Source organism: Choloepus didactylus, chromosome X (assembly GCF_015220235.1).
Source record: "Choloepus didactylus isolate mChoDid1 chromosome X, mChoDid1.pri, whole genome shotgun sequence".
Classification (NCBI taxonomy): Eukaryota; Metazoa; Chordata; class Mammalia; order Pilosa; family Megalonychidae; genus Choloepus; species Choloepus didactylus.
In genome coordinates, this window is record NC_051334.1 from 107,367,954 (window position 1) to 107,382,202 (window position 14,249).

At 38.3% G+C, this 14,249-nt stretch overlaps 1 protein-coding gene and 1 pseudogene across 1 annotated transcript in view; both read left to right on the forward strand.

Moving 5' to 3' along the window:
* Positions 1–14,249, forward strand: part of LOC119522295 (protein diaphanous homolog 2-like) — a 308,625-nt gene that overhangs the window by 160,708 nt on the left and 133,668 nt on the right. The window lies entirely within an intron of this gene.
* On the forward strand, positions 7,352–7,976 carry LOC119522749 (annotated as a pseudogene).

Genomic DNA, 14,249 nt, shown 5'->3' on the forward strand with positions numbered 1-14,249 from the left:
TCCCCTCCAGCATTTGTAGTTTCCTGTTTGTTTAATGGCAGCCATTCTAATCAGTGTGAGATGGTATCTCATTGTGGTCTTAATTTGCATCTCTCTAATAGCTAGTGAAGCTGAACATTTTTTCATGTGTTTCTTGGCCGTTTGTATTTCCTCTTCAGAGAACTGTCTTTTCATATCTTTTGCCCATTTTATAATTGGGCTGTCTGTACTATTGTCATTGAGTTGTAGGATTTCTTTATATATGCAAGACATCAGTCTTTTGTCAGATACATGGTTTCCAAAAGTTTTTTCCCATTGAGTTGGCTGCCTCTTTACCTTTTTGAGAAATTCCTTTGAGGTGCAGAAACTTCTAAGCTTGAGGAGTTCCCATTTATCTATGTTTTCTTTTGTTGCTTGTGCTTTGGGTGTAAAGTCTAGGAAGTGTCTGCCTAATACAAGGTCTTGAAGATGTTTTCCTACATTATCTTCTAGGAGTTTTATGGTACTTTCTTTTATATTGAGATCTTTGGTCCATTTTGAGTTAATTTTTGTGTAGGGGGTGAGGTAGGGGTCCTCTTTCATTATCTTGGATATGGATATCCAACTCTCCCAGCCCCATTTATTGAAAAGACCATTATGACTCAGTTCAGTGACTTTGGGGGCCGTATCAAAGATCAGTCGGCCATAGATCTGAGGGTCTATCTCCGAAGTCTCAATTCGATTCCATTGATCTATATGTCTATCTTTGTGCCAGTACCATGCTGTTTTGACAGCTGTGGCTTTAGAATAAGCTTCAAAGTCAGGGAGTGTAAGTCCTCCCACTTCATTTTTCTTTTTTAGAGTGTCTTTAGCAATTCGAGGCATCTTCCCTTTCCAAAAAATTTGATAACTAGCTTTTCCAAGTCTGCAAAGTAGGTTGTTGGAATTTTGATTGGGATTGCATTGAATCTGTAGATGAGTTTGGGTAGAATTGACATCTTAATGACATTTAGCCTTCCTATCCATGAACATGGAATATTTTTCCATCTTTTAAGGTCCCCTTCTATTTCTTTTAGTAGAGTTATGTAGTTTTCTTTGTATAGGTCTTTTACATCTTTGGTTAAGTTTATTCCTAGGTGCTTGATTTTTTTAGTTGCTATTGAAAATGGTATCTTTTTCTTGAGTGTCTCTTCAGTTTGTTCATTTCTAGCATATAGAAACATTACTGACTTATGTGCATTAATCTTGTATCCCACTACTTTGCTAAATTTGTTTATTAGCTCTAGTAGCTGTATCGTCGATTTCTCAGGGTTTTCCAGATATAAGATCATATCATCTGCAAACAATGACAGTTTTACTTCTTCTTTTCCAATTTGGATGCCTTTTATTTCTTTGTCTTGCCGGATTGCCCTGGCTAGCACTTCCAGCACAATGTTGAATAACAGTGGTGACAGCGGGCATCCTTGTCTTGTTCCTGATCTTAGAGGGAAGGCTTTTAGTCTCTCACCATTGAGTACTATGCTGGCTGTGGGTTTTTCATATATGCTCTTTATCATATTGAGGAAGTTTCCTTCAATTCCTACCTTTTGAAGTGTTTTTATCAAAAAGGGATGTTGGATTTTGTCAAATGCTTTTTCAGCATCTATTGAGATGATCATTTGATTTTTCCCTTTCGAATTGTTAATGTGTTGTAATACATTGATTTTCTTATGTTGAACCATCCTTGCATGCCTGGAATGAACCCCACTTGGTCATGGTGTATGATTTTTTTAATGTGTCTTTGGATTCGATTTGCAAGTATTTTGTTGAGGATTTTTGCATCTATATTCATTAGGGAGATTGGCCGGTAGTTTTCCTTTTTTGTAGCATCTTTGCCTGGTTTTGGTATTAGATTGATGTTAGCTTCATAAAATGAGTTAGGTAGTGTTCTATTTTCTTCAATGTTTTGAAAGAGTTTGAGTAAGATTGGTGTCAGTTCTTTCTGGAAAGTTTGGTAGAATTCCCCTGTGAAGCCACTGGCCCTGGGCATTTATTTGTGGGAAGCTTTTTGATGACTGATTGGATCTCTTTGCTTGTGATGGGTTGATTGAGGTCTTCTATTTCTTCTCTGGTCAGTCTAGGTTGTTCATATGTTTCCAGGAAATTGTCCATTTCCTCTACATTATCCAGTTTGTTGCCATACAGTTGTTCATAGTATCCTCTTATAATTTTTTTAATTTCTTCAGGATCTGCAGTTATGTCACCTTTTTCATTCATTATTTTGTTTATATGGGTCTTCTCTCTTTTTGATTTTGTCAGTCTAGCTAGGGGCTTGTCAATCTTGTAGATCTTCTCAAAGAACCAACTTTTGGTGATATTTATCCTCTCTATTGTTTTTTTGTTCTCTATGTCATTTGTTTCTGCTTTAATCCTTGTTATTTCTTTTCTTCTACTTGGTTTAGGATTGGTTTGCTGTTCATTTTCTAGCTTCTTCAGTTGATCCATTAGTTCTTTGACTTTAGCTCTTTCTTCCTTTTTAATATATGCATTTAGTGCTATAAATTTCCCCCTCAGCACTGCTTTTGCTGCATCCCATAGGTTTTGGTATGTTGTGTTCTCATTTTCATTCGTCTCTATATATTTAGCAATTTCTCTTGCTATTTCTTCTTTAACCCACTGATTGTTTAGGAGTGTGTTGTTTAACCTCCGGGTATTTGTGAATTTTCTAAGTCTCTGATGGTTATTGACTTCTAATTGTATTCCATTGTGGTCAGAGAATGTGCTTTGAATAATTTCAATCTTTTTAAATTTATTGAGGCTTGTTTTATGTCCCAGCATATGATCTATTCTGGAGAAAGTTCCGTGAGCACTAGAAAAGTATGTGTATCCTGGTGATTTGGGATGTAATGTCCTGTATATGTCTGTTAAATCTAATTCATTAATCATATTGTTTAGATTTTCAATTTCCTTATTGGTCTTCTGTCTGGTTGATCTATCTATAGGAGAGAGTGATGTGTTGAAGTCTCCCACAATTATTGTGGAAACATCAATTGCTTCCTTTAGTTTTGCCAGGTTTTCTCTCATGTATTTTGTGGCACCTTGGTTGGGTGCATAGACATTTACGATTGTTATTTCTTCTTGTTGAATTGCCCCTTTTATTAGTATGTAGTGGCCTTCTTTATCCCTCAAAACATCCCTGAATTTAAAGTCTATTTTATCTGAGATTAATATTGCTACACCTGCTTTCTTTTGGCTGTAGCTTGCATGAAATATTTTTTTCCATCCTTTCACTTTCAGTTTCTTTGTGTCCCTGTGTCTAAGATGAGTCTCTTGTATGCAACATATTGATGGTTCATTTTTTTTGATGCATTCTGCGAATCTATATCTTTTAATTGGGGATTTTAATCCATTTACATTCAACGTTATAACCGTGAAGGCATTTCTTGAATCAGCCATCTTCCTTTGGTTTATGTTTGTCATATATATTTTTCCCCTCTCTCTATTAATATCCTTTATTGTACCCATACCAAATCTCTTTAGTACTGAACCTTTCTCCAAGTCTCTCTGTCCTTTCTTTGTTTCTCTGCCCGTAGGGCTCCCTTTAGTATCTCCAGTAGGGCAGGTCTCTTGTTAGCAAATTCTCTCAGCATTTGTTTGTCTGTGAAAAATTTAAGCTCTCTCTCAAATTTGAAGGAGAGCTTTGCTGGATAAAGTATCCTTGGTTGGAAATTTTTCTCACTCAGAATTTTAAATATGTCATGCTACTGCCTTCTTGCCTCCATGGTGGCTGCTGAGTAGTCACTACTTAGTCTTATGCTGTTTCCTTTGTATGTGGTGAATTGCTTTTCTCTTGCTGCTTTCAGAACTTGCTCCTTCTCTTCCGTGTTTGACAGTGTGATCAGAATATGTCTTGGAGTGGGTTTATTTGGATTTATTCTATTTGGAGTTCGCTGAGCATTTATGATTTGTGTATTTATGTTGTTTAGAAGATTTGGGAAGTTTTCCCCAACAATTTCTTTGAATACTCTTCCTAGACCTTTACCCTTTTCTTCCCCTTCTGGAACACCAATGAGTCTTATATTCAGACGTTTTATATTATCTGTCATATCCCTGAGGTCCGTTTCGATTTTTTCAATTTTTTTCCCCATTCTTTCTTTTATGCTTTCGTTTTCCGTTCTGTCATCTTCCAGGTCACTGGTTCGTTGTTCAGCTTCCTCTAGTCTTGTACTATGAGTGTCCAGAATCTTTTTAATTTGGTCAACAGTTTCTTTAATTTCCATAAAATCATCTATTTTTTTATTTAGTCTTGCAATGTCTTCTTTATGGTCTTCTAGGGTCTTCTTGATATCCTTTGTATCCCTTACTATGGTCTCATTGTTCATCTTTAGTTCTTTGAGTAGCTGCTCTTGGTGCTGTGTCTCTTCTGAAGTTTTGATTTGGGTGCTTGGGCTTGGGTTATCCATATCGTCTGGTTTTTTCATATGCTTTATAATTTTCTGTTGTTTTTACCTCTTGGCATTTGCTGAACTTGATAGGGTTCTTTTAGGATGTGTAGACCAATTGAAGTCCTTATCTCTAATTTATCAGATCTACAGCTTCGTGGAGTACACTTTCTCTAACTAACCAGCAGGTGGCGTCCACGAGCCACCTGTTCTCCACAAGCCAGTTCTCCCCTGCTTTGCCTTTGTTGTGAGTGGGGGAGTGAGTCTTGTGGGGTCCAATTGGTGTACCAAGCTTGCGTGTGTAGTTGGTGTTGCCCGCGCTGTATATGGGGCGTTTGTCTGGGCAGTCAGGGAGGGGGGGTGGCTCTAACAATCAAATCTCCCTGGTGATCCTGGAGTTTTAAAGCTGCTGCAATAGTCTAATCCTTCAGTTCAGTCCTGCCACAGTTTGTCTCTGCCACTGACCCACAAGTCCTTGGTATTGGCGTATGGCTCCTGAGAGTTTCGAGTGGGTCCCTCTTCCAGGCCGTGCACCCCCTGGTCCTCTGTTGAGGGATAACTGTGCTATGTCACAGGTGAGTGCCGTCCCCCCAGGGCGGTTCTGGGCTGCTGGGCTGTGTAGGGAGTCTCCCAGTGTGCTGAAATGATGGCTGAATGGGGCTTTGTTAATTCACACTGCTCCACCTTCCCAACTCTGGGACAATCAACTGAGGTTGCAGGGAAAGCTAATGTCCATGCCGAGTTTTGTGTTGTGTGCCTGTTATTTGAAGCACTTCCGTCACACTGGGTTGTCTGGGGCAGCTCTGGGCTATGGCGCTGGCGATGGGCAGGAGTGTTTCCTGTCCACCAGGATGATGACTGTGAGCGGACACCCCCCTTTTCTTGGGAAGTTGTGGTGTTTAGTGAATTTTCTCAGCCACTGGATTATTGCCTTTTGTCTCAGAGCTCTCTTAGTTCTGCTCTTGTCTTGACCTTCCCAAATTGCAAGTCTTTGAAGCTTTCTGTATTGGGCTTCTTAGAGTAATTGTTTTAGAAAAAGAAAAAAGGATTAAAAAAAAAAAAAAGGGCCCTCCTCATAGATCTAATGGGTTATTGAAATGCTAAGAGACAAAGCAATTAGGGCCATTAAGGAAAGGTCCACAGGGCAGAGAGTTCAGCTTTTCTTCGGGATTTGCATATGAGCCTCAGGGCCTGAGCTCTGCCCTTCCCCTTTCTATGTTCACCAGAACTCCAAAAGTCCTCCACTTTTATTTTGGAGTTTTTCATGCTGTTTTTTGCTATTCCTGTCTCCTCTCTGCTGGGCTGGCTGCTCTCATATTCTCTGGTGTCTCATCTCAGTCTATCTGTGGTTGAAGTTTGGATCAGTAGAATGAGTTTCCGATAAGGGCTGCCACTGCAGTTCTCCCTTCTCCTTCCTGGAGCTGACAGCCCCTCCTCCCATGGGACTGAGCCTGGCAGGGAGGGGTGCAGGTCCCCTGGCCACAAAAACTTACAGCTTTCGCTGATCTCAGCAGTTCCACGTTTTCATGAATGTTGTATGAAGTATGCCCAAAGTCAGATTGCTCTGTGGTGTCCAGTCCACGCATTTCCTGGCTTTCTACCTACTTTCCTGGAGGAGTAATTAAAACATACAGCTCACCAGTCCGCCATCTGGCCCCGCCTCTAATAATACATTTTAAACTTATTGTCACTGAATTTTTAAGTCAAATAACTTGTTAATTTGGAATCATAGATGCTAATTGAATTTATAGGTTCATCAGAGTTGTTGTCTCCCTACCAATCTCCGTGCCTCAGGCATTACCAGCCAAATGATAGGCTAACTGCATTCTATGTTAGGACCACCCTTTGTTATATTCCTTTCAGTGTAATTCTAACAGGACTCTCTTCTTAACAAGTATGGCTCTTAGTATGTCTTTTAGACATGCCACTTTTACTTTCATTCTGGTTATAGGAAAATTTCACTATTTTCTATTTATTTTTGACATCTTTTTCCAACATTGTGTTTTCCCTGGCTTTTTGTTCATTCAGGAGTTTTCATCAACACTGTCTGTTTTTATGTGTTTATGATACTGACGAGACACTGGCTTATGGAATTAACATAGACACGTGGAAACAGTTTTATGGTTCTGACATAACAAGAAACCAGTTCTGGGCCATGATTGAGACCAGGAGCTACTGAGGTTCAACAGTTTCTATTCCACAGAGTGCCATTTTGTCCCAAATGATTGATGACATTCTCCTGCCCTATTCTCCACAGATTATAAGAACAGTATTGCAATCTAGAGCTTCTGTAGATACCTGCTTCATTAAGCATGATCCGAAAATGTCATTTAATTTATTTCTTAGATTGAATGTCTCATTAAACTCTGAGAGGCCAGGAGCTACTTTGGGCTGGACTTGTTATGAAGCACTCTTATCTTAAATTTTAGTTCTGTCCCTGTTGGCAAAGGAAATGAACTACAGTGAATTCAATGCACAGTGCGCTTTATCTTTGACAAGCTGAAATATTGTTTGGCTAAAATAGGCCCATGGGGTAGAGAGATTAAAATCACACATAAACTAGATCATCATAAAGAATGAATCTATAAATTTATGGACTATTTGGCCTTATTTCATTTTCTTTCAATCCCACTTTGCCTTATTTGGATAAGCAACATTATCTACTTAGTTAAACAAAATTCTGACTTCTTCCATTTAGAAGAAATGTTTTCATTCTGTGAGTTATACAAGATGAATTGAGGGTATGGGTAATGTTCTTAAAATTTTCAGTAAAAGGGATATCTCCATAGTTCTTTTTTTCACCTTATGGAACAGATAGATGTGTACCAAAAACAAAAACAACCCTTGTGTTCCGTTCTCGGCTCTTTCAGTGGATTGGTCCTTCCTTCCTGCTTGGCCCATATGTTTCCCGCTATGGAGCAGAACCTCTGGTCGGCCAGCACCACCTGAGGAGCCAGGAAGTCACCCCCATGATGAAAGACAACCAGGAGCTGGAGAGAAAAATAACTCGATTGAAGACCTCAGTGGCTGAAGGCAAGAAGAAGACTGCCCTGCAAATGTTTTAGGCAGCTGGAACAGATAGAAACTGTGTGACATTTGTATTGCACGACAAAAACCACACCCCAGGAAATTCTCTTCATTAGATGATCGTGAAGAATCCAGAAGTGGAATTTTGTGGTTACACTACAACCCATCCTTCAGAGAGCAAAATTAATTTGCACATTCAGACTCAAGGTGCTCTGCCAACTGTTAAGCCATTTCTGCCAACATGTGCTTGACAAGTTTGAGGCGAGCATTAAGGACTATAAGGATCAAAAAGCAAGCAGAAATGAGTCCACATTCTACTCCTTTGTGCAATATATGTGGGGGGCTATCCTCTGGGATATTCTCTTCATGATCACGCAGGGCCCAGAAGAAGGATTTTGTGACCGCAGCTTGTTCTGTCCTTCAGAAAGCCATGCTTCTAGCTTTTGACCCATTGCAGCTGTTGGATTCCCTGAAAGAAACTTTGTATTCTTCTGATAAATTCCCTCTTTTATTTAAACTGAAAAAAAAAAGACTCTTGTAATAATTGTTTTTACCTTTATTTTCCGTGTAGAATCAGGGGCATGGTCATTGGTTGGTGTGGGTGGGAAGCAGAGAAAAGGAAGTTAATCCTTCAGTAGAGCAAGTTGAAATTACTTTGTGAGCAAGGAATTAAGATGTTGGCCAGCCCTGGGTCATGCTGGCCATAGGAATACAGTTGTTTGATGCTTCCTTGGGGTATTGGGTCACTGTCTAACAACTGATTTTTCTTTCCCAACTCCTACATCCCTCTATGCTGCCATTGCTGTGTTGCACACTGAGAACATATGAATTCCACCCCTGCATCAGGTTTCCCTGACTCAGCATCAGAATTTGTAGAACTCTGCTCTTCTTTTGTCTTCCCTCTGAGTCCTTAAACAGCATATTAGAGAGCTGTTTTGCAGTCTAACACTTTGTAAATAAGCAGTGTCATCTAGCATATTATGCACTATTGCCTAAAATGTCTTGGGTTTGAAGCTTTTTACTTTGTAAACTGTGTTAGCTCCCTGTCTAATCAAATTTGAAACTTTAAGAACTTACCCTTGTATACAGACATAGCTGCAGTCCTTTAGTATAAAATTCAATTTAACTTTAAAACAAAACAAAACATGGACCCATAAATACATAGAACAATTGGCCTAAAGGATTATCTGTCAGCCTCCATGTTAGATAGCAGGGGAAGTAAACAAAAACTATGACTATTTAAATGCATATTTTAGGAGTATTTTGGGATTCTACCTTTCCATGGAATGACAAATTTTAGTTCTAAAATCCTTAAGCATTATTAATGTGATTTGAAACAATATGTTATACCCTTCTTTATTCTGTCTGCCACGAATAAAAAATATCCCTATTCAGCATCTCAAATAACACTTGAGTTAGCATTGTGAAATATAGTTAGGATTGCATAAAACTATTCTCAGAAAATGAATGGGAGGTGTGAGTTATTCAATGAACATGTTCAGTGTGCATTAGCAGTCTATGTTTCAGGGCATGTAAAAATACGTAGTGGTTTTGATTCTCCATTATATAGCTCAATAAAGAAGAAGATATGTTGGAATCTTTGGTTTGGATTTTTACTTAAATCATCAACTGCATGGCTAGGCAGACCTGATTTTGGTTTTGCTTTGTTTAAAGGTGTTAGGTTATTTTTATTATATTAATTGTAAGGTAGCCTCAACCAAGATCCTATCTTTCCCTTTCTCATTTTCTATAAACAAAAATAAAGATAAACTATTTTTTTTTAAATATTTTATTTTGAAATAATTTCAAACATACCTAACAGTTGCATAATAATATAAAATTCATAGAAAAAACTGTAACACACCTCCATCCAGATACCCAGATCCATCAACTTTTTTTTTTTTAATTAAATTCAGTTTTATTGAAATACATTCGCACACCATACAATCATCCATGGTATACAATCCACTGTCCAAAGTATGATAATATAGTTATGTGTTCATCACCACAATCTATCCCTGAACATTTTCCTTACATCAGAAAGAACCAGAACAAGAATAAAAAATAAAAGTGAAAAAAGAACACCCAATTCATCCCCCCATCCCACCCCATTTGTCCTTTAGTTTTTTTTTTGTTTGTTTTTTTTTTTTTAAATCTTCATTTTATTGAGATATATTCACATACCACGCAGTCATACAAAACAAATCGTACTTTCGATTGTTTACAGTACCATTACATAGTGGTACATTCATCACCCAAATCAATCCCTGGCACCTTCATTAGCACACACACAAAAATAACAAGAATAATAATTAGAGTGAAAAAGAGCAATTGGAGTAAAAAAGAATACTGGGTACCTTTGTCTGTTTGTTTCCTTCCCCTATTTTTCTACTCATCCATCCATAAACTAGACAAAGTGGAGTGTGGTCCTTATGGCTTTCCCAATCCCATTGTCACCCCTCATAAGCTACATTTTTATACAACTGTCTTCGAGATTCATGGGTTCTGGGTTGTAGTTTGATAGTTTCAGGTATCCACCACCAGCTACCCCAATTCTTTAGAACCTAAAAAGGGTTGTCTACAGTGTGCATAAGAGTGCCCCCCAGAGTGACCTCTCGGCTCGTTTTGGAATCTCTCTGCCACTGAAGCTTATTTCATTTCCTTTCACATCCCCCTTTTGGTCAAGAAGATGTTCTCCGTCCCACGATGCCAGGTCTACATTCCTCCCCGGGAGTCGTATTCCACGTTGCCAGGGACATTCACTCCCCTGGGTGTCTGATCCCACGTAGTGGGGAGGGAAGTGATTTCACCTTTCAAGTTGGCTTAGCTAGAGAGACAGGGCCACATCTGAGCAACAAAGAGGCATTCGGGAGGAGGCTCTTAGGCACAACCGTAGGGAGGCCTAGCCTCTCCTTTGCAGCAACCGTCTTCCCAAGGGTAAAACCTGTGGTAGAGGGCTCAACCCATCAAACCACCAGTCCCCTATGTCTGTGGTCATGTTAGCAACCATGGAGGTGGGGTAGGCGAATACCCCTGCATTCTCCACAGGCTCCTCAAGGGGGCACTGCATCTTTTTTTTTTTCCCCTTGTTTTTCTTTTTTTTTTTAACTTTCCCTTCTTTTTTAAATCAACTGTATGAAAAAAAAAGTTAAAAAGAAAACAAACATACAATAAAAGAACATTTCAAAGAGACCATAACAAGGGAGTAAGAAAAAGACAACTAACCTAAGATAACTGCTTAACTTCCAACATGTTCCTACTTTACCCCAAGAAAGTTACCTAATATAGCAACATTTCTGTGAACTTGCTCCTACTATATCCATCAGAAATTAACAGACCATAGTCATTCCTGGGCATCCCCAGAACGTTAAATAGCTTATCTGTTCTTCTTGGATTATTGTTCCCCCTTCCTTAATTGCTCTCTACTGCTAGTTCCCCTACATTCTACATTATAAACCATTTGTTTTACATTTTTCAAAGTTCACATTAGTGGTAGCATATAATATTTCTCTTTTTGTGCCTGGCTTATTTCGCTCAGCATTATGTCTTCAAGGTTCATCCATGTTGTCATATGTTTCACCAGATCGTTCCTTCTTACTGCCGCGTAGTATTCCATCGTGTGTATATACCACATTTTATTTATCCACTCATCTGTTGAAGGACATTTGGGTTGTTTCCATCTCTTGGCAATTGTGAATAATGCTGCTATGAACATTGGCGTGCAGATATCTGTTCGTGTCACTGCTTTCCGATCTTCCGGGTATATACCGAGAAGTGCAATCGCTGGATCGAATGGTAACTCTATATCTAGTTTTCTAAGGAACTGCCAGACTGACTTCCAGAGTGGCTGAACCATTATACAGTCCCACCAACAATGAATAAGAGTTCCAGTTTCTCTACATCCCCTCCAGCATTTGTAGTTTCCTGTTTGTTTAATGGCAGCCATTCTAATCGGTGTGAGATGGTATCTCATTGTGGTCTTAATTTGCATCTCTCTAATAGCTAGTGAAGCTGAACATTTTTTCATGTGTTTCTTGGCCATTTGTATTTCCTCTTCAGAGAACTGTCTTTTCATATCTTTTGCCCATTTTATAATTGGGCTGTCTGTACTATAGTCATTGAGTTGTAGGATTTCTTTATATATGCAAGATATCAGTCTTTTGTCAGATACATGGTTTCCAAAAATTTTTTCCCATTGAGTTGGCTGCCTCTTTACCTTTTTGAGAAATTCCTTTGAGGTGCAGAAACTTCTAAGCTTGAGGAGTTCCCATTTATCTATTTTCTCTTTTGTTGCTTGTGCTTTGGGTGTAAAGTCTAGGAAGTGGCCGCCTAATACAAGGTCTTGAAGATGTTTTCCTACATTATCTTCTAGGAGTTTTATGGTACTTTCTTTTATATTGAGATCTTTGGTCCATTTTGAGTTAATTTTTGTGTAGGGGGTGAGGTAGGGGTCCTCTTTCATTCTTTTGGATATGGATATCCAACTCTCCCAGCCCCATTTGTTGAAAAGACCATTATGACTCAGTTCAGTGACTTTGGGGGCCTTATCAAAGATCAGTCGGCCATAGATCTGAGGGTCTATCTCCGAATTCTCAATTCGATTCCATTGATCTGTATGTCTATCTTTGTGCCAGTACCATGCTGTTTTGGCAACTGTGGCTTTATAATAAGCTTCAAAGTCAGGGAGTGTAAGTCCTCCCACTTCGTTTTTCTTTTTTAGAGTGTCTTTAGCAATTCGAGGCATCTTCCCTTTCCAAATAAATTTGATAACTAGCTTTTCCAAGTCTGCAAAGTAGGTTGTTGGAATTTTGATTGGGAATGCATTGAATCTGTAGATGAGTTTGGGTAGAATTGACATCTTAATGACATTTAGCCTTCCTATCCATGAACATAGAATATTTTTCCATCTTTTAAGGTCCCCTTCTATTTCTTTTAGTAGAGTTACGTAGTTTTCTTTGTATAGGTCTTTTACATCTTTGGTTAAGTTTATTCCTAGGTACTTGATTTTTTTAGTTGCTATTGAAAATGGTATCTTTTTCTTGAGTGTCTCTTCAGTTTGTTCATTTCTAGCATATACAAACATTACTGACTTATGTGCATTAACCTTGAATCCCGCTACTTTGCTAAATTTGTTTATTAGCTCTAGTAGGTGTATCGTTGATTTCTCAGGGTTTTCTAGATATAAGATCATATCATCTGCAAACAATGACAGTTTTACTTCTTCTTTTCCAATTTGGATGCCTTTTATTTCTTTGTCTTGCCGGATTGCCCTGGCTAGCACTTCCAGCACAATGTTGAATAACAGTGGTGACAGCGGGCATCCTTGTCTTGTTCCTGATCTTAGAGGGAAGGCTTTCAGTCTCTCACCATTGAGTACTATGCTGGCTGTGGGTTTTTCATATATGCTCTTTATCATGTTGAGGAAGTTTCCTTCAATTCCTACCTTTTGAAGTGTTTTTATCAAAAAGGGATGTTGGATTTTGTCAAATGCTTTTTCAGCATCTATTGAGATGATCAATTGATTTTTCCCTTTTGACTTGTTAATGTGTTGTAATACATTGATTGATTTTCTTATGTTGAACCATCCTTGCATGCCTGGAATAAACCCCACTTGGTCATGGTGTATGATTTTTTTAATGTGTCCTTGGATTCGATTTGCAAGTATTTTGTTGAGGATTTTTGCATCTATATTCATTAGGGAGATTGGCCGGTAGTTTTCCTTTTTTGTAGCATCTTTGCCTGGTTTTGGTATTAGATTGATGTTAGCTTCATAAAATGAGTTAGGTAGTGTCCCATTTTCTTCGATGTTTTGAAAGAGTTTGAGTAAGACTGGTGTCAGTTCTTTCTGGAAAGTTTGGTAGAATTCCCCTGTGAAGCCATCTGGCCCTGGGCATTTATTTGTGGGAAGATTTTTGATGACTGATTGGATCTCTGTGCTTGTGATGGGTTGGTTGAGGTCTTCTATTTCTTCTCTGGTCAGTCTAGGTTGTTCATATGTTTCCAGGAAATTGTCCATTTCCTCTACATTATCCAGTTTGTTGCCATACAGTTGTTCATAGTATCCTCTTATAATTTTTTTAATTTCTTCAGGATCTGCAGTTATGTCACCTTTTTTATTCATTATTTTGTTTATATGGGTCTTCTCTCTTTTTGATTTTGTCAGTCTAGCTAGGGGCTTGTCAATCTTGTTGATCTTCTCAAAGAACCAACTTTTGGTGATATTTATCCTCTCTATTGTTTTTTTGTTCTCTATGTCATTTATTTCTACTTTAGTCCTTGTTATTTCTTTTCTTCTACTTGGTTTAGGATTGGTTTGCTGTTCATTTTCTAGCTTCTTCAGTTGATCCATTAGTTCTTTGATTTTGGCTCTTTCTTCCTTTTTAATATATGCATTTAGTGCTATAAATTTCCCCCTCAGCACTGCTTTTGCTGCATCGCATAGGTTTTGGTATGTTGTGTTCTCATTTTCATTCGTCTCTATATATTTAGCAATTTCTCTTGCTATTTCTTCTTTAACCCACTGATTGTTTAGGAGTGTGTTGTTTAACCTCCGGGTATTTGTGAATTTTCTAAGTCTCTGATGGTTATTGACTTCTAATTGTATTCCATTGTGGTCAGAGAATGTGCTTTGAATAATTTCTATCTTTTTAAATTTATTGAGGCTTGTTTTATGTCCCAGCATATGATCTATTCTGGAGAAAGTTCCATGAGCACTAGAAAAGTATGTGTATCCTGGTGATTTGGGATGTAATGTCCTGTATATGTCTGTTAAATCTAATTCATTTATCAGATTCTTTAGGTTTTCAATTTCCTTATTGGTCTTCTGTCTGGTTGATCTATCTA